Source organism: Camelus bactrianus, chromosome 5 (assembly GCF_048773025.1).
Source record: "Camelus bactrianus isolate YW-2024 breed Bactrian camel chromosome 5, ASM4877302v1, whole genome shotgun sequence".
Lineage (NCBI taxonomy): Eukaryota > Metazoa > Chordata > Mammalia > Artiodactyla > Camelidae > Camelus > Camelus bactrianus.
In genome coordinates this window covers 15,068,645-15,089,593 of record NC_133543.1, presented here as the reverse complement: position 1 = coordinate 15,089,593, position 20,949 = coordinate 15,068,645, and positions in this window count along the sequence as shown.

The following is a 20,949-nucleotide window of genomic DNA, read 5'->3' as shown; positions in this document are numbered from 1 at the left end:
ATATCATGAAAGAACAATCTAAAATTGAACCTTCAGGAACTTCAAACTTTAGAGACTCAATGGAAGAAAATAAAAGCAGTAAAGGAGCTATCAGAAAAGCAAGAGGCAGTGAATAATCTGTAGAACCCAAGAGGTAAGAATGCTTCAAAACAAGAGAATGGTAGGGTTTGGAATGCTTACTAGAGGCCAAGTGTGCTGGGGAATGGCAGTGTTCATTGAGTCCACCATGGAGCCACTGGTGAGCATGCCTAGAGACATTCTGATGGCTTGACATTGTTGTCATGTGACTTGGAAGTAAAGAAATCTGCGTAGTAAATCTTGGGAATTTTTCCTATTCTTCTGTGAAGGAGAAAAGAAAGAGTGTGATTGATGAAAAATTGAAGTCAAGGCAATGCATGTATGAGACTGTAAATTTTAAAAAGATCTGGTAGAAAGAGGGGGAAAAGAGGTTCATTTATATCTCAGAATTCCTGAGAAAGGGAAATGGAATGAAGGAGTGGTGTTTTAAATCAGGGAGAAACATGTTCCCAAATCCTTCAGTTTCCCAGAAGAGGCTATATGAATACATGAAAATCCTAGTAAATGTTCTTGGATCATTCCTTCCAGATTTTCTATTCCTGCTCTGCTGTTGTAGTTTGAGCACACATGGAACGTATAACTTTTCTGAGTTGCTTCAATTAATGCAAATTAGACTGTACCCCCTTCTGGGAAGGTGCAGCCAGAGAGTTTCTGAAAATAACACGCTCTGTGTCTTAAACTTTGTACCGCATAATGTCTATTCTAATCAGGATAAGCTAGGTGCATGTTACAAAACAAACAATCCCCAAGGTTTATTTCTTGCTTTGTTGTATGTCTCTTTCAGGTCTCAAGGGGAAAAGGCATTCCAGGCTAACGGATAATCCCCTGTGTTGTAGCTACTCCATCTAAAACCACAGCCTCCCGGTCTATGGAAAAAGAAAGTGAAAAGTTGTATGTAGACGTTGGAGTGCTCCAGTCCAGAAGGAAAACCTATCATTGCCACCCAAAGTTCTAGTGGTTAGAACAAGTCATGGGGCCCTGCCTAACTGGAGAATGACTGGAAAGTAGGAGGTCTTATATAGAATTTGGGGTAAGCACCACTGTCTTTGCCACAATCCACTCTTCTGATCACTGAACATTTCTTTGTTGTTTTTTTTTTTTTTTTCCACCCACGTAACACACTCTATACCCAGCCAGTGAAACAACCCAGCCTCATTCATCCAGGACATTAAGCTCAAAGTCTGGGATCTTGGGTTGATGTTCTACAGTTTTTTCACTAGTTCCAAAAATAACTTGTCTTAGATTAAAGACTTATGAACCCAAAAGACAAATCATCCATACCACCTAGACTCAGACCATAAAAATGGAATGGAGACAAAAAAAAAAAAAAAAACACAATAGGCATCCTTATCTCATTCAGAAAAAGGAAAAGGAGGAGACTAGCTGGCAGGTGTAGATCCCCATAGGAACCTGAATTCTCATGGGATGGATATTGGGAAGTCCTCCTGCTCTGGGTCAGAAAACCTTCTTTGACTACACCTGAATCTATGTCCAAACACTCAAGGTTCCTCTGGAACCGAACACGCTCTGGAGAATTATTGCTGTTCCTTTATCCTTCTTGGACACATCCTAAATGGGTATTGAGAAATAATATCTCCTCTTTCACAGGAGTTATCTATACAGCTCTGTGAGAGAATGGAAAGGCTTAAGAGTTGTTTGAATCTCAAAAAAATTAACAATTTAACTCAAGCTCATAGTGTTTTCAGCAATACAATTTTCTCAAAAAGTTTGTAGGTTTCTTGTCTATTTAATATCAAATAGTTTAAAGTCAACATCTGTATTTTCTTCCTTATCTCTCACTCCCTTTCCCATTTGAAAGGGCTATTTTGAGAGTCAAGACAGTGTATGGAAAAGCTATAGCTTTAATGATCCTTGCCTGTGCCGGTTAATTCAATGGAAAGATTTTTTACCACATGTCATGTCCTTAACCTCATTTTTGTCCTGCAGAATGTTTTGCATTTGAGAAGTTTTAGCCAAAGGTGTGAATGCCATATGTAGCTCCTATTTGTCGAGAAGCTATATTTAAATTACCCTCTGTCTCTCAAAGATTCCTCAATTTTGTTTCCTAGTCTTTAGGATTTCAAATGCATCTTCTCTTCCATTATTGTGAGGCTGACTACCAGGAATCAATCTCATCTCTTTCATTTCTGTTGGACACCTGACCAATTTCTTCCCTAGCTTATATCTTTCTTATAATACCTTCCCAAAGGCACTCCATAAATGCTAAGTCACCTCTGGTATTTATTAGCTCATCCATGCATCATGAAAAATGCCCTTTAATTTGTCTCCCAGCAACTGATCCCTCCTATTGTAACACAACTTCTATTTTCCTACCAGATTAAGATTGTGAAGGCACCTTTCTGATCCCATTTAATTTTTTTACATATCTGTACGTGTATAAAAAGAAGTGCATTTATATGTTGGGTACCCATCCAGTGCTAAACATGGTTTCATATGTTATCGCCTGTAATCGTTCCAGAAATGTGATCATCACCCCCATTCAACTCATTAGCAACTTCTTCCAAGTTAGTATTAACGGGCAAAGCCAGTCTTTTGAGTATGGACTATCTTGATTCCAAACCGTTGTATCTCATTTGCTCATATTCTTACCCATGAAGGACTTGAAGTGATAGACGAAATCTGTAAACTCTGAACAGTTAAACCAGCTCGAGTCCTGTGAAGGGTTTTGATTTTGCACACTGTGGCTAAGATTTGTCTGAATTAAAATGTCTAAGTTCCAGGCACCTAGGTGTCCTTAAGAAGTCAGTGCAATTGAACACATCTTCTAGATATATTTAGAATGTCAAATTGTAAGCTTTTTTTTTTCATTTTCTCCTTAGTATAAATCTAGCAAGGATGAGTGTGGGTGCAATGAAGGAAACCACCTTCAAGAGCAAAAATGACAAGGACATCACACCTCAAACGACAATTTGGTGACCACATTATCAAAAGACTTAATTTAAGGATCTGGTAGAAATAGTACTTGTAAATCTTTCTTTAATGCAGCAATTTTGTCTCACTCCTTTTCCCATTTCTTAATTCACACTGTGATACTTTGAGTTTTTTTTTTTTTTAACAGGCAGTGCTGTTGTTCAGAAGATTCCTTTCACACTCTCTCTTTTCCAGTTTGTTCGCACTTCCAGAAAAACATTGATTAAAACTGCCTTTATATGTCTTAGATCTTATGTACTACATCTTATCTTCTGAATTTTAAACTCTCACTAACTACTTTTCTTAAAACAAACCCCGAAATAAAATTTTAAAATAATCAGTCAATCTGTGCTCACCAGTGTGTTAAATATAGTAGGCACATGTGGTGTTTATAAATGGAATAGATAAAATAATATGAGATATAACTTGCTTAATAATCATACCATTCACCATGCATTTTTTTTTTTGCAACTAGTGACACTTGGTCACTTGAGATTTACTGAAAAATATTTTCCAGTTGTAAAATAATGTATAATTATAAATATCACTTGGAAAATTCAATAAATTAGAAAACTCCTATCAGCAAAAGAGAAATGTTGCCAGAGTTAATGTTCATATGTTTTACAGAGCTGTTCACATATACTGCACATATGATGTATCTTGATGTTCTTTTCAACAATACAAAGAGGCAGTCTTAGTATTTTGCCAATATTTTCAAGATGATTATATTCTAATCGACCATGCCTTCATTCACGTAACCATTCTGCTATGGTTAAGCATTTATCTGCCTTTTATATTCTTTTGGTGTAAATATCATTCTTCGAATGGATATCCTTCCAGTGTTACTTCCTTAGAATGGATTCCCCAAAACTGGGATTGCTGAGTCAAAGTTTAGTGTCGTTTTCAATGGTTCAAATACACATCATGAGATTGTTTTCTGAAACCATTATACCATTTAAGGATTTCAGCAGTGAGTGAACAGTAGTCATCTCACTCTAGCAAAAATTGAGAGTGATTAGAGCAAATAACATCTTTCATCGATGACTATTTATATTAGGCATCTCTTGTGTATTTAGCATTTAGTTAGCTGCTGGTGTTTTTAAAGTGCTTATGGGGACAATATTTGATTCAGGAAGGCTTGCAAAAAAAAAAAAAAGGTGAAGAACCTATTATTAGACTTGTATCCAGGTGAAGCATTTGAGACCAATGAGAGTCAAGTAAATTGCCTAAGGTCACTCAGTGGGATTGCTGCGACTATCGGCCACATCCTGCAATCCTCAGGCTGGTTCTTTCCCTCTGTCCCATCTGGCTTTGTCTGAGTGATGAGCCCCTCTACAAACTTGTGCAGATAGATTCCCACTCCAATGCAGAACTAGGACAGGTCTATGGCATTTCATTTAGCTGCCATCTTTTATTCTTCTGTCAAATACATCCATTATGGTGGGTCCCAACCACTAAGTCTTTCCAGAATACATCTAAGGCCACACTGCTATAAGATACTGCTCAGAGCTGAGAGAACCCTAAATCCTTCATTTCACAGGAGGAAACTGAGGAAGGGGTCTGTGACAGATGCCTGATCCTCCCATAAAGTGGTTCACGTGCATCACTGCTGGTAAACCCAGGTGTATAGGAAAGACAGCAGCACAAACCCATGCGTGTGCCCAGCCCACAGCAAACAACCAACCGCGTTCACTTTCTCAGCTTTTTCTCTCCAACTCTGTCTTCCTTGACCGCATACTGCCATGGTGAGATTCTTCATCAGAAGCATGCAATAAACTCTCACTGCTACTTTCTACTTCTCACAAGAGGTTATCTAATTTGTAGACTGATCTTATATCATTAAGCAGTGATAATTAGAATGCTAACATTTTAATTAATTTAGCCACCATCAGTGTTTTCTTTGGCTCCATGGCATCCATTGCTACATTTTGAAATTCTCTTGTTGGACCATTAATGGATGTAACAACACTAAAAAGAATTTTCTGAAAGAAAAATCCCACAATGATTTTATTATAGCATAACTATTTAACTGTTTGCTTATTGTATTATATTATTTACGTATATATAGATGTATATATACACACAGAAACACCTATTTTTATTAAATTTTGAATCTGCATTTATACTATTTTTTCTTTAGTATGTCATATAATTTTTAGGTCTACATCTTCTCCATTAAGTCTCCTCTTTTGTATTTATTTAAGTCATTTCTCTTAGTTTTCTCAGTCTAGCTAAAGATTTGCTAATTTTGTTTATCTTTTCAAAAAGCCAGCTCAATTTTATTGATTTTTCTAATCCCTATTTTGTTTATTTCTGCTCTAATCTGTATTATTTCTTTTATTCTACAATTTTAAAATTTGTATGGAATCCAAAGTATCCCAAATAGCCAAATCACCTTGAGAAAGAACAAAACGGATGGCATCACACTTCCTGACTTCAAAATATATTACAAAGCTACAGTAATTAAAAGAGCATAGTCCTGAAATAATGACAAATATATGGGCCAGTGGGACAGAATGGGGAGCCCAGAGACAAGTCCACTCAGATACAGTTGGCTGATATGTGACATGAGCACCAAAACCCCACAATGGGAGAAAGACACTCTCTTCAAAAAATGGTGCTGGGAAAACTGGATATTCACATGCAGAAGAATGAGATGGGACTTCGTTTCACACCATACACAAAAAACAACTCAAAATAGATCAAAACCATAAACATTAAACTGCTAGAAGAAACTGTAAAACTCCTGGAAAAAAACGTAGGCAAAAAGATTCATGACATTGGCCTTGGCAATAATTTCGGAGATATGACACCAAAGGCACAGTCAACAAAAGCAAAAATAGACAAGTGGAATTAAATCAAGCTGAAAAGTTAAAAGGCTACCTATAAAATGGAAGAAAATACTTGTAAACTATATATCTGATAAGGGGTTGGTTTCCAAAATATATAAGATACGCCTACAATTTCAACAGCAAAAAAAAAAAATCTAATAACTCAATTTTTTTTAAATGTTCTAAAACTTGAATAGACATTTCTCTAAAGGGACATACAGACATATAAAAAGATGCTCAATGTCACTAATCATCAAAGAAATTCAAATCAAAACCAAAATGCATATCACTTCATACCTGTTAGGATGACTATTATAAAAAAACAAAGCCAAACAAAGACATTAAGCGCTGGTGAGGATGCAAAGAAATTGGAACCCTTATACAACGTTAGTGAAGATATAAAAACGTACAGCTTCTATGGAAAACAATATAAAGATTCTTCACAAAACTAAAAATAGAACCACCCTATGATATAGGAATCCCACTTCTGGGTATTTATACAAAAGACCTGAAATTAGGATCTAGAAAGAATATTAGCATTCCCATATTTATTGTAATTATTATGAATAGCCAAGATAGGGAAATGATCTAAATGTTCATCAATGAATAAAGAAAATGAGATATATACATACATACAATAGAATATCATTCAGTCTTTAAAAATGAAGGAAATTTTGCAGTATGTGACAACGTGGACAGACCTTGAAGACATAATGCTAAGTAAAATAAGCCAGTCACAGAAGGACACATCTTGCATGGTTCCACTACTATGAGGTGTCTAAGAGTCAAACTCGTAGACTCCAATGGTGGAGTGGTGGTTACCAAGGGCAAGGGACAGAGGGAATATTTATGTAAAATAAAGAAGCTTTAGAGAGACAGTGTACATTGCATGTACTGTTAACAATTCTGTGTGGTACACTTAAAATTTCATTAAGACAGTGAGTCTCATCTTGAGTGTTCTTACCACAATAAAATAAAAATAAAATTTAATACTTTTTAAAAATATTGTCATATCTTATATTTCTATGGTCCATTAGTAATATCTATAATCTTTTCTACACCTAAACATGAAAATGCCCTTACTTTAGGGGGAGGGCAATAGCTCAGTGGTAGGGCATGTGCTTAGCATGCACAAGGTCATGGGTTCAATTCCTAGTATCTCCACTTAAAAAACAAAAACAAAAACAAAACAAGAACAATAACAAAAAACAGTGAAAATGCCCTTACTTTGGATTAAGGTTTTGCCTTCTGCTCTCAAACCTCCTTCCTGACCAACCTGAAATACAGACGCTATCGATAACTTACTATTTATCCTTCTCGTTGTATCTGTATGCATCCTAGGCATGCAGCGTCCATTCTAGTCCTCTGGAGAGGTTCATTTTTTTCCCCCAGCACAGACTCACAACTCTGGGCCTTTGCCTTTCCCTGAATTTTCCTTCTTTGCTTCCAGAACAGATAAAATTTTACTTATCAGTTCTGGATTCAAAAAATCATAGCCCTGCTGAGTTCCAGGAAGATAGATTCCATTTCTCCCTGCCCTGACGTCCCTTTGTTCATTCATCACTTAGCATATACTTGGCTAGATTTGGTGTTCTTCTTATCACCCACACGTAGAAACATTTTGAGGAGAGGGGAGCTGTCTTATTCATCGAATAGTTAGGGCGATCACCATGGGACCTGGCATCCGGTAGGTGTTCAGAATGTTTGTTGAATGTATTAACTCCAAGTTGTTTGACTCCTCCACAGACTACGCCCCACAGCAAAAGGCTTAATACTACATCCGTAATAGGGCTCTCAGGGCCCTGATACACCAAGAGCATCAAACATGTCTATGGAAATCACCCCGAAAGAAAATATATGTTAATTCCGTTACCAATGCCCCATGATTTGCTGTGCAGAATCAACCCATGTGGGCAGACAAGGGTGTAATTGAGTGCCAAGGGAGGATATAATTAAGGAAAGAGCAGAAATCAGTGAAGATTCCAGGTCTTTGTAATAGTAGCCAAATGACCCGCATTGCTAAATTAGTCCAAACAGGAAAACGTGGCATTTTGTCAGTTAAACAAAGTGATGCAATTCTTTAATTTTCTTCTTAGTTACAACACATTTATTAAGTGATGTTCTCATCTTCCCATTTCCCTCTAACACATTTGGTCCGGGCTTGCTTTATTTTCTGTTTAATAGCAGAACAAATATCATTACGTGATAATGCAAATGGTTCAAACATGGTGAGCTGAAACAATTAAAATCCCTCATTTGAAAAGTTGGAGCAATGTTAAATGGTATGCATACTTTATTCATACATACCCTTTCCCCCAAGTCTAATTGAATTCCGTCCAATCCTATAAATCTTTACTTGCACACTGGTAATTCATAGACTCATGCTGAGTCCAGTGTTCACTTCCATCTGATGAAAAATTGCTACAAAACCAAGAAATGGATTTTGAAATCCATTAATCAGGTTTTCTGAATTTTTTTAAAAAATGGAAATACTATTTTATATAGAATTCCAAGGACATTGGGAAGAAACCAGCTGAAGTTTCTCCAATCTCAGTACTAATATAGATGATGTTTCCTGGAGTTACAAGGGTGGAATGATTCTTTCCTAAACTATCGTATCAAAGAAAGAGAGTTCCGTGATGGGCAGTGGGGATCCAGTCAGTAAATTTCCAGCAAAGGAATTTCTACAAGATGTGTTTTTCTAGTAAATTTATCACTCAGTAAATTTCCAGCAATGAAATTTCCACAAGACGTGTTTGTCTCGTAAATTTATCACCAAACTTCTGATTTTCAACATCTACACATCTGCCCTTCCCAATTGGCTAATCATTTTGACAAAAATCACTGACCTACAACTTTTTGCCTTTACTCTAAAATCCTCTCTAAATTAGTTGCTTTCCATCTGTCTTTTTCTCACTATCCAATTTTAAGACAGTCTTTATCGTACCAACTCCTTTTGGCTGTATTTGAAAACACATTTTCTTTGAGGGTGAAATATCGTCATTTAGATTTTGAAATTTGATGCTAATTCTTCAGAAGATAAGTCATTGTCCATCAGGAACCAATTGCCAGACGGATGTCTGACATTTAGAAAATTTTCGTTGGCCACGTTCTAAAGCCTTGTTTCCCCAAGGCAATGGAGATATGTTTGATGAAGACAATAACTCTGGTCTTGCCACCCCCATAAAGCTGTGCTTGTGAGAGACATGAAGTGGTCCCAAACAGGACCTGCTGAAAATTAAAGTGTCATGTCTAATGACACCAAACAATCTGCAATAATAACCGTTTAATGAGCGTTTCAGGCACCAAGCATCTCATTTCATTTACCTCACCTCTGATTTTCACAATTATTTTGTTCTTTGGTGCCTTGTCGTTTGACACATAGAAAGAATTTAAACATATTGCCCTCTGTATCATACGCCAAAAGGAAGATGAAAACGTAATACTTGCCCAATACTCTGAACACCAAATCTCAACTCCATAAGCTGTTATTTGAGTAAAGTGTTAGAGATACATAAAGCTGAAACCCGCTGAATGGAAGAGGAACACCTTCTCTCATCATAACTATTAACGCATCTACGAGAAGTGAGCGGAACGGTATTTGGAGCCAAAGAACTATAAAATATGAAACCAGTCGTCTCTCCCCTCCTTAAATTTTTTTTTAAATCCCTACAATAAATACTAATTCTTCACAATTTTTCAAAAAACAGTTTTGACTCTCAGCAAATCTCCTCTCCATGTGGAGGTCACTAATAATTCTGTTTGTCTTCCTTTTGGTCAACCTCTGATCTTTCTCAGCTCACCACAGAAGTTACTTCATCAAGGAACTTTTTCTGCCCTTCAGATAAAGACAAGTTCTCTTCCAGGCTTTAGTTCCCATTGCCTTGGATTTGCCCTCCCTGGTATGGAAGGCAATTGTAGGTAGTCATTGGAAATATATGAGCCTTCACCACCTGACCACTTCTTGGACCTGGACCTGCTCTTGTGTTGATCCAGTTGTTGGGTGAGTCAGAGAACTGGCGGAGCTGTAAGGGGTTAAGGCCATTTTTGCATTCTCTATTCACTTTGAAAGTACGCCACAATAAAATTTAAACTGCAAGCATGCATGGAAATCTGCACTCAATACTGAGCCACAGGAGGTTATGAAAAGGTAACCAAAATCTCCAAAGATCAGAGAAATGGGAACCACAAAATATTTTATATTTTTAGAGAAAGTGAAGTGGATAAGAATGTGAATATTTAAACTCAATTCATTCAGTAGAAAAGTTTTTTTTTTTTAACTCTTTTATTGTGGTGTGGTTCCTATACACTAAACTACACACATTTCAGATGTACAATTTGATGAATTTTGATAGATGTGTACACCCATGAAGCCACCACCACGGTCAAGATAGCTGACATTTCCATCACTCCCCAAGAGGTGCAAATTTCTAACTCCCAATTTATCCCTTTCCCCTGCTCCTTTACCCACTGGTAACCATAAAGCAGAAATGATTTTAACCCCCTCCAATTAGCACCAATAAACCTACATATCTAGTCTATATTTTCCGAGAGTTGAGAGATTATTTTAATGATTGACTTGACCCATGGTATCTGATACATCACAATGTCTTGATGAAAGAATTCTGAATAGATGAGTGAACCATATTTTGCCCTGTATTTTGTAGTACTTCTGTTCCTTGGGCTCTGTTCTAATGCTGCGCTTAGGAGACCATGTCAGGGCTCAGTAAGGAGTCATCTAGGAAATAATTTCAGCTTTGCAGGCCACCAGTTCACCTGGAAACACCTCAGTTCTGCAATTCTAATGCAAATGCAGCCGTGGATAACATGTAAGCAAGTTAGTGTGGTCTTATTTATTTATCTTCTTTAACTGAAATAGTTTTTTTTTTTTACAATATTACATTATTTTCAGGTGTCCAGCATCGTGATTCGTTATTTTTTCAGATTTATACTCCATTAAAATTTATTACAGGATAGTGGCTATAATTCCCTGTGCTATGCAATATATCCTTTTGCTTATCTATTTCACACATAGTATTTTTATCCCTTAATATCCCTAATTTGGAACCCCCCCTTTCCTTCTCCCTTTTGGTAATCACTAGTTTATTTTCTTATCTGTGAGTGGTTTTTTTTTGGGGGGGGGTTTGCAAATACATTCGCTTGTATTATTTTTTAGATTCCACATGTAAGTGGAATAATCACATAGTATCTGTCTGACTTATTTCCCTAAGCATAATATTCTCTAGGTCACTGCTGCTGCACATGGCATGGTTTCGTTGTTTTTTACAGCTGGTTCTGTCCCCTTTGGATGTGAGTTCTTCCCTCTCCTGGCACTGGGGACTTTGCCCCTGGGAGGTGGGGGCTGAAGTAAGCGGGACCCATGCTCAGAGGTCTGATGCGCTGTCTGTGAAGATGTCCGGGGCTCCAGTCAGGCACAGCATCCAGTGCAAGTCCCCTTTGTCTCTCGTAGCCAGTCACTGCCCTCTGCCTCCACCGCACCTGCTATTGGTGTCCACCAGGAGGTCAGCGGTGGTGGACCAGTCACCATCAGAGGTCCCTGAGTAAGCATCAGTGAAGCCTGCTGCTGCCCCAGCCAGGCTCTGCCCCGGGACCAGTTCTCCTCTGTGCTCCATGGCTGAGTTGCTTCCCCAGTTGTGGGTGCCCCAGACCCAGCGCTGCACAGTGGCCTGGATTAGGCAAGACTAGAGTGTCCACTGGGTTCTGCCTGGGGTTCACAGGGAGGTGGGGGCAGAAAACCCAGCTGCCACTAGCACAGAACCCAATCTGTGCCCTGCCTGGGGGCAAATGCCCTTTGTCTCTCACAGCTGATCACTGTCCCTAGTTGTTGCTGCTCTGGCCATGTTGTGGAAACTCTCTGCAGGACAGGAGGGTGCTTGTGGTCTCTGCACAGGAGGAGCTGCGGTAGAGCAGCCAGCATCAGAGATCTGGGTGACTTCTTGGGTGCTGCTTGAGGAAATATCAGCAGTGGCCACCGCTGCCCTCTTGAGCTCCACCCCAGGACCAGATCACCTCTGCCTCCCACAGGTGACTATGTTTCCTGGTCATGGCCACCCCAGGTCCAGTGCCACACTGTGGCATGGAGTGAGTGGAGTCAGAGCATCTGCAAAGCTCAATCTATGGCATATGGCAAGATAGCTGCAGGAAACCCAGCAGCCGCTAGAGCAGACCTCTCTCTGCCCTGCCTCGGGGCTGGCGAGTGAGTGCCTGCTCCGCACGGCGGGAGTCCAGGCCTCCCCAAGCTTTCCATTTGTCCTAGCTGCCCCCCTAAACAGCCAAGGAGATTTGTCTTCTCTACATCGAACCCCAGGACTGGGATGCCCACGCTGCAGCTTCATCCATCAATCTCCAGGTTGGGTGCCCACCCACGCCATCAGCCTTTTCCTCTGAGTCCCCTCCCAGGGGACAGGGCCCAACCTGATTGCTTTTCTTCCCATCCCACTCAAGTACAGGTGTGTCCTTCTTACAGCCTTGGCTGTACAGGAGTCTTTCTGCCAGTTTCTGGTGAAAACTGTTCCGCGTGTACGTGTGGTTTTGATGTATTCATGGGGGGAGCTGTGCTCCGTGTACTCTTTGCCATCTTCACTTCTATTTTTCTTTTCTCTTTCTTTATTTTTCTATTTGACTTTTCAAATATTTTTGTAGATTTTTTTTTTTATTGAAGTGTAGTCAATTTATAATAGATTAGTTTCAGGTGTACAACATAGTGATTCAATATTTTTATAGATCATACTCCACTTAACATGATTATAAAATAACGGCTGTATGCCCCGTGCTGCACAATATAGCCATGTTGCTTATCCATTTTAGACACAGTAGTTTGTATCTGTTAATCCCCACCCCGTCTTGCCCCACCCCGTTCCCTCTTCCCGCTAGAAGTCACTACTTTGTCCTCTGCATCTGTGAGTCTGCTTCTGTTTTGTCACATACATTCATCTGTTTTACTTGTTAGATTCCACATACAAGTAAGTCATCACACAGAGGATTTGTTTTTCTCAGTCTGACTTATTTAGTGTGACTGTATTTAAAACAAAACAAAGCTTTATTTGTATTTCCCAAAATCTGAATTTCATGGAATTTGCATGTGTCACGATATAGTATTCTTATGTGGTCCTTTAGTTGTTAAATATTGTAAAGCCATTCATAGCTTGTGTACTGTTCAAAAACAAGCAGAAGACCAGATTTGACCTATGGGCCAAGGGTTCCCAATCCATTGTCTATATAGGGAGACACATAAATTTATAGATACACTGATTGTTTTTTGCTTGTGGGCCAATCCTTTTTCTGAAACTGAATGAAGCTTCAGAGCAGGCACTGTGTATGTACCCAAGCATCTGTGGATGGATTGGAAGGCTTATAATCGGATCCCAAAGTGACCCCTTGTGTGAATGGAATCAGGACACGTTCCATTTAAATACATTCAGGCAACTAACTCTTATTGCAAACTTCCTTCTTCCAATAATTTGGCATGGGCAATTTCTTTAATCGTATGTACCGATTCTTTTGACCAATAGAGTGTCTTTCTTGCTGAAACAAAGGTACAGTGGATTTACCATGTAGCAAGTTTCTCTGCAATTTGAATGTATTTTGTCCTCAGCGCAATGCCACTACCTCCTCAAAACCACAGATTATCCCCAGTTAAGCCAGTATCTGCAGTGCCTTGCAACAAAGCTAGCACAGAGAAGGTCCTTAGTAGACAGTGAATGAATTGGCTTATAAAGAAAATGGAAATAAAATTGGTGCTATATAGAAAAAAAGTGGACCTCTATGTATACCTGTATATCTCCATGTTTATATCTGTGTATATATCCCTTTTAAAATTTTCCCTAAATTTTACATCTTTAAGTGATTGAAAAGCCCTAAGTTTTCCGTTGAAAGAGGAGCAGCGTATTTTATTTTTAATAAAAATAACTAAGATAATGTTTTTATTCAGTATGTTGGGTGACAAACACGTATTATTCTTGGGTTTGCATGATTTCTTAATAGACACAGTGTCAGAGTTACAAGGAACATTTAAAAATAAATCATCAACAAATTGGGTTTTCTGTTCTGTTGCCTCCTCTTGCAGGCCCTCTCCACCTTCCCCCAATAATTGAACAACCTACAAAGTTTCTCATTCTGCTGCTTCAAATCTGCTTCAATTTTTTTTTTTCTTCTTCCTACTAGTCAACACACCCCCTGCTGGCTCTAGGCTAACATTCATTCCACCTTATTAAAAGTGCCAATAAAAAACAAATTATGGGTGTTTTTCACCGTGTTCTTTATGCTGATTTAAATGCAAAGGGGATAAAAGGACATAAATGCTATGCATTAGGGTTACATCATGAAATAATCCTTTGAAATAAGCTCGTTCTTCCTCCAGATAACTTATTTCCTGAAAAATACACCTTTGGAAATGTTCACATTTTATAGATGAGTTTCCACAGTAGTGATGATTCTAGATCTTATGTTCAGATGTGTGATGAGAAAAAAGCACTTTGTTTTTAGGAGTTTCTGCCTAGACATTTCACAGTATGATAGTCCTACCCACACCCAGAGTCTAGACATTTAGAGAAGGACTTGAGTTTAAATCCCCAATTTGCTTTCCCTGGGGTAACTTTACAAATGACTACTTAGATTTAAGGCCTTAAACAGTTAATGACCTCTGCCCCAACCATCTCATAAGCACTGGTAGTTGTGTTACTATCCTGTTTTCTATCTCCTGCTCACTCCTGACCTGCGACTGAGGACTGCCCTTGCCCAGGCTAATGGGGGCAGGGGGGTAGGGAGCATCTATAATAAATCTTGTGACTGTACCTCCTTTGTGTGGTGGGGTTTATGGAAATTGCACCTTCAGTCAAAACAGCCCTATGGGTTTCACTTTCCCAAAGTGGGTGCTTGCATGCTGAGGGAGCTCCCTGCCAACCCCATGTGGGTGGCTTGGACCATCTCATTGAGGATGTCATAGTCCCCATATTCTTAATTCTATACGCCAGCTCCAGGTTCTCAGCACAAAATGTCAGCCTGACTTCTTTAAAGACCAGGTGTATGCCTGGAACTGAACAGATTTCTGCTCCTCTTGGTTAATTTTCTTTAACAAACTTAGTAATATCAGGTTAGCTGTGGAGACAGCTATTCCCCGAGAGACAGAAGTAAGACAACAGTAACCCTCCAGAGAAATTTTTAGAGTAGAAATAAAATTGTTAGTCATATCTGAGCTCAAATGAGCAGGTTAAACACACACAGACACAGACACACACACAGAGACAAGATTTAGATTTTATTTCACTTCTGAGCACTGATGGCACTGAGCAAAGGCACAATAGGCTAAGATTCTGGAATCAGAAACTCTGTGCTTCTGCATAACAGCTCTGTGCTTTGGGCAATGTTACTTAAATTTCATGAGTCTCAGTATCCTTATCTGCCAAATGTAGCCGCTAATACACCCCCTTTAGAATTTTGCCATGAATTCTAAAAAAGGAAACAAAGTCAAGATGTCTACCTCATGTTGTTTTTAATAAATGTTCTACGTTCTTCTAGAGAACTTAGCTAGCAGTGTGTTAAGTGATACAGACACTTATTATTCCAAAGTGGAAATAGCTCAACATTGTAATGAAGACCTATGAAATGTTTCTCTGCTTTTTGCCATTCAATGTCTTGGCCATCTTCCCACGCTTCCAGGTTGGCTACCATAGTGACAAATCTCACACCTTCATGTCTACTGACCTTGCTGTGGGGAAATCTGCAGGGACAGCAGGATTTGCATTCATACCCCTCTCCCTTCTCCCAAGGAAGAAAATCTCTCCTGACACTTGGGTCTTATTGGTCGGAGCTGGGCCACCAGGCAAGAACCAGTTAATCACTCTCAAAGGGGAATGTAATTGCTGAGGCAGACTTGGTGGCATCAGTTTCTTCAACAGCCTGCTTTACAATCAAGGAAGTTGAAATGGCCAGTGATCAAGAAACCAACAATCTCTGCCATTTTGATGGATTTCAAAGTCAGAAATTTAGTTGTTTCTGTCCTATAAGCATTTGTTACTTATTTTTGTATATGGTATTCATCCCACCTAGAAATTGTGGGTGTATAAGAACCTTGGAACATATAATACATAAATAAATCTCATATATTTAACCAAAGTAAATGCTGTAAATCTAGGCACATGAGTATTGCTCCATAAATTAATGTTCGTTGATTGAATTTTTTGTGATGCCCCATATATATTATATTTATATATAATTTATATTATATATATCTTAATATAGATTATATCTTAATATATTAGCTTAATGTATAATATGATAGGATAATATCTTTATTATTCCAAAGTGCATTCCCATGATTCTCCATCTAATTGATATCTTGACTTCCAAGGTAAATAAGGCCTCAAAAGAGCCTCTGAATTCTGGTGCAACAGGCAGATGGGGGTGAGGGTGAGACGGTGGGTGTAACCTCTAAAAAGCTGACAAGCCTTTTTGCATCAAACTTTATTCATTCATCAAACATCTCTTGAAAGCCAACATGTGTGATAAAGACTCAAAGTTGGTGACTAATTGACAGATTATTCTTGAGAAAACACCGAGTTAGAAAAACATATGCGAACAGTAATATCACATAGTAACTAATAAAGACTCAAAAGAGATATTAGCTGAATTTGGACTTGAATGGCAAGTGAAAACCAACCAGCTGGGAGGAAGTCCACAGAAGAGAGAGAGGTGGGTATGAGAAAACATTGCTGCGTATCACTGAGACAGGAGGGAAGGGGAGCATGACACAGCCATTCAAGGAGTGACACAGTGATTAACACCAACGTGGTGGAAGATTCAACTCCCAGGAGGCCTTGAGTCTTAAGATGGCAGGAGATTTGACTTCTAGTGACCTTGAGCTTCATTATACACTCATTGTAATATTAACATGGTAATTGACACTCCCACAGGCATCATGACAGTTCCAAGGCTGACCATAAAGGGTCAAAGAGTGAGCAAGTGACCCACTTCCTGGGACTCCCAGCCCCTTCCCCAAGGTAGTTGGAATAACCCTCCCACTTGTTAGCATATGAAGCTACCGAGCCCGTGAAAACTGACAGCATGGTGCCTCGCGGCCACATCTCCCACTCCCTCGTGTTTGGAGTTGGCCTGCCCTCTGTCTATGGAGTGTGTACCTACTTTTACTCTAATCTGACCACCCAACCCCCACACCTCGTGGCCTTTCTCTCGCCTTCTGAAACAGCCTACACTCTATGCAGTATTTATCTCTCTAAATAAATTTACCTTTACTCAACTGTGGCTCACTCTTGAATTCTTTCCTACCTGAAGCCAAGGACCCTCATTTGGTGGGGCACATCCCAGGGGCTCCACCAAAACCTGGGACAAGGCCCTCCTCACACCCCACATCCATTTTTCCCACATCATTACCAGCTGAGAAACTTGCAGCTCAGGTAAAGGCATTTAAAGGGTTGTTCTATTTGTAGGAAACAGATGACATAAGATGACTAGCTTTGGTGTCAAAGAGGAGCATTGTGGTGGCAAGACTGAGTCTGAGGTAGAATGATGAGAGAGAAGTAGTAGGGAGAGGCTCAAATGAATTTTTCTCAACATTTGGCTGAAGTCCATTTTCTTCAGTAGAACAGTCCACTCTCCTGCAAAAGGAGAATTTTGCCCTCATTACCTTAGATTTGACTTTCCTGTTAAGGCAAACGCACCTGACCTAATCCGACTTGAATAACAATCTTCATGGCCCAAGATGACTCAAATCCCTTCCCCCCACAAAGAGACAAAGAACCACTTCATTATGCCAACTGTAAGTTTCCCTTCCCAGGGGAAGGAATCTTTGTCAACTTAGAAACTCCGATAGCACATATTATCTGGCACTTAATCACGTGCTAATTTGTATTTTTCTCATTTTTAATGTGTTTACATCATATTTTCCCAAGTTGTTTTTCGCTCCATGAGAACAGGCTTTATTTCCTCATTTCCTACACCCTACAGGTACAGCATATTATTGGTTACATACTATAAAGAAGAAAGACCAAAAAAGGGGGGAAATTAAAACATTTAAATGAAAAAAGAATGAAATAAAGCAATTAATTTAACTTTCTGCCTTATCAATTTTTTTAAAGTTTATTTTGAAGGCATGGGGGGGCAACAAAAGTTGTCTTTCAACTTAAGACAAACGGTTTCAGACCTCAAATTTCTGTACCTAACACACAGTGAAGCCAAAGAAACCAAAATATTGGGTTTGGAGAAGAGAGAGATTTATCGCAGGGCAAAGTAAGGAGAGCTCAAAACCCTGAACTCCCTGGGAGTTTCTGGGGACAAGTTTTTAAAGGCAAAACTTGGGGTGAGGGCCGCAGGGCATGTAACTTCCTTCTGATTGGTTGGTGGTGAGCTCCAGGAATCCTGTGCTCTGCCAGAAGTGGCCATCCTCCACTTGGGTGGGTGTCTTATTTCCTGCAAAAGAACTCAAAGACGTAGTTCTGCATGTCCCTTGAAGAGGAACCAGGACCTGCCCCAAGGCTGCACTATTGTTTCCTGACTATTCCTCATTTTTCTCTGCATCCCCTCCCTTCCCTGATTAGCAACTGTTTGAATCTGCCCTTTGGAACTCAGGGAAGATCAAGGAGGCTGAATGAAGCCTATTTTCTAGAAACAAGAAACAGGGACATGGAAAGTATTTGTACCAGGGAGGACCCCACCCACAGGGTCCTGCTCAGTTACAATCCTACCCTTACCTTTGATACTCCTCAATCTTGAGAACAGATGCTGGGCAAGAAAGGGAAAAATATTTTGGTCAGGGTAGGTAATCATAAACTTGGAGGAACTTGGATTTAGGGGGACTCAGCTTCAAAATCATAATATGTGATGGTGAAATAATCCCAAAATACTGATATTCAAAACAGAATAACCTGTTGTGACCAACACAGACTCTTCTCCCACCTGTTGCAGGAGGAATGGGACACAAGAGGATGGTCATGTCCCAGGTCTTGGGCAAGTTCCTGGGACGGGCAGCCAAGTGAGGGTCCTTGGCTTCATGAAGGAAAGAATTCAAGAGTGAACCACAGTAGTAAAGTGAAAGTAGGTTTACTTACAGAGATACACATTCCACAGGCAGAATGCAGTCATCTCAGAAGGGAGAGAGGCCCCGGGGTGCAGGGGTGGTTAGTTTTTACTGGCTGGGTGATTTCATAGGATAATAAAGGGGAAGATTATTCTAACTATTTGGGGAAGGGGCAGGGATTTCCAGGAATTGGGCCACTGCCCTCTTTTTGGCCTTTTATGGTCAGCCTCAGAACTGTCATGATGCCTGTGGGTGTGTCATTTAGCAGTTAATGTATTACAATGCGTGCGTAATGAGGCTCAAGGTCTCCTGGAGGTCAAATCTCCCGCCACCTTGGGCCTAGTAGGCTCTAACCAGTTTTTGTCATATCCTGTTTTGTTTTTTTTTTTCCCCCAGTGGCTGTGTCATTCTCTTAACAATTGTGCCCTGCCCCATTCTCTCCTGTCTCACATCCATACCAGGTAACAATATGTCATAGCGACTTTTACCTATCAACTTTGTAAAGATAAGGGAACTAGAAGGGGAGGTTTAAATTTCCAAGTGTCACGTGGGTTGGGGGCATTAATTTTGTGTGCTATTTAACATGTTAATATCTGTCACCTCTTAGGAGCCCATTTATAGCATAGAGATGGCCAAACATGTCTTCCATATGTTTCACAGGAAGATTACAAAATCAACGATTAAAAACTTGTTGAATATTTGAAAGCTAAGGTTCCAGTTTGTAAACGATTACTTCCCTTCTGCTCCATTAAGGGGAAAGGAGTGGAAATGCACAAGGAAGAATTGAAGGGACAGGAAAGCCCAGAACTATTCACTTCAGTCCTCTTGAAAGAGCTCAGATATGTTAGGGATCTTGAGAAGATGTTCAGATTTGTCATTTTAAAAATGTAGATTTTGAGGATCTTGATTGTCCATTTTTCCCTATCTCCTGTTAGCAATCGATCTGCTTGCTTTACCTCTGCAGGGCTTTTAACCCTCTTCAAAACAAGGTGTTCTGCCAACATGCCTTATTCTCCTATATCAGGCAACGAGGGAAAAGGGAGATTACCCAGGTGCTGTTTCACTGTTCAAAAGGTGGATTTATCCAACTAAAAGGTTTACAAAAAGCATTTCAATAAATAAGTATCAGTCTGGCAGCAAACAGTTTTAATAGTGATTAATATTCTACAGCTAATAAAAACTTGCTGGCAAAATGCCCCCAGAAGATGGCATTGTTTACACTATCGTGGAAGAGGAACAGCTGTTTACCCCCACTACATTCAGAGCTGCAGTACTCTTACTGAAATGTTCACAAATCTTAAACAAATGTCTGCTGTTTAAGGCTCAAAGTTGCTCTGAGAACAGGTGTGTTTGAGAGAGAGAGGGGAAAAAAGCTACAACTGTAAATAGGATTTTAAATTAGGTGCAATTTATATACTCTATATCAACTCTGCATATGGAGATCTAAATGCAGAGTTCCAATATTTACTAATAACTTAGAGATCATTCACAGTCTGGGGGCCTCATGTAAAAAAGTGCCCCTGATTGCTTTTGAATGTATATTTCAAGCACATTTTACTGACACAGATAGGTTCAAATCATTCTGTCAGAAAATGAAGCCAACATTTTTCATAATATTTGAAACATTTAGCTAAACATTTTTTGGAGAGCTGGAGAAAGTAGGATGATGGCATGGAGCATTAAACTCAGTGAACAAAGACCTGTGTTCCCTGGGTATCATTTCCCCATGTGTAAAAAGAGAGGTCTTGAAGTGCTGGGAAGGGTGTGAAGCTGGAGGAAATCACACACTGCTGGGGGTGAGGGATGAATTGCTAACATTATTTTATAGAGCCACTGGCATACCTACTAAAGCTGAAGACACGCATTTCCTACAATCCAAAAATTCTACTCCTAATTACATAGTTGAGAAAAACTAAGAGACAGGCACAAGATTATATGGTTTCTATTGAGGAAAAAAAAAAAAACAGGAAATAATCTGTAGCTTCATTAGCAGATGAATTACTGAATACATTGTGGTATCTTCATAAAATAAAATATAATACAACAGTTAAAATGAAA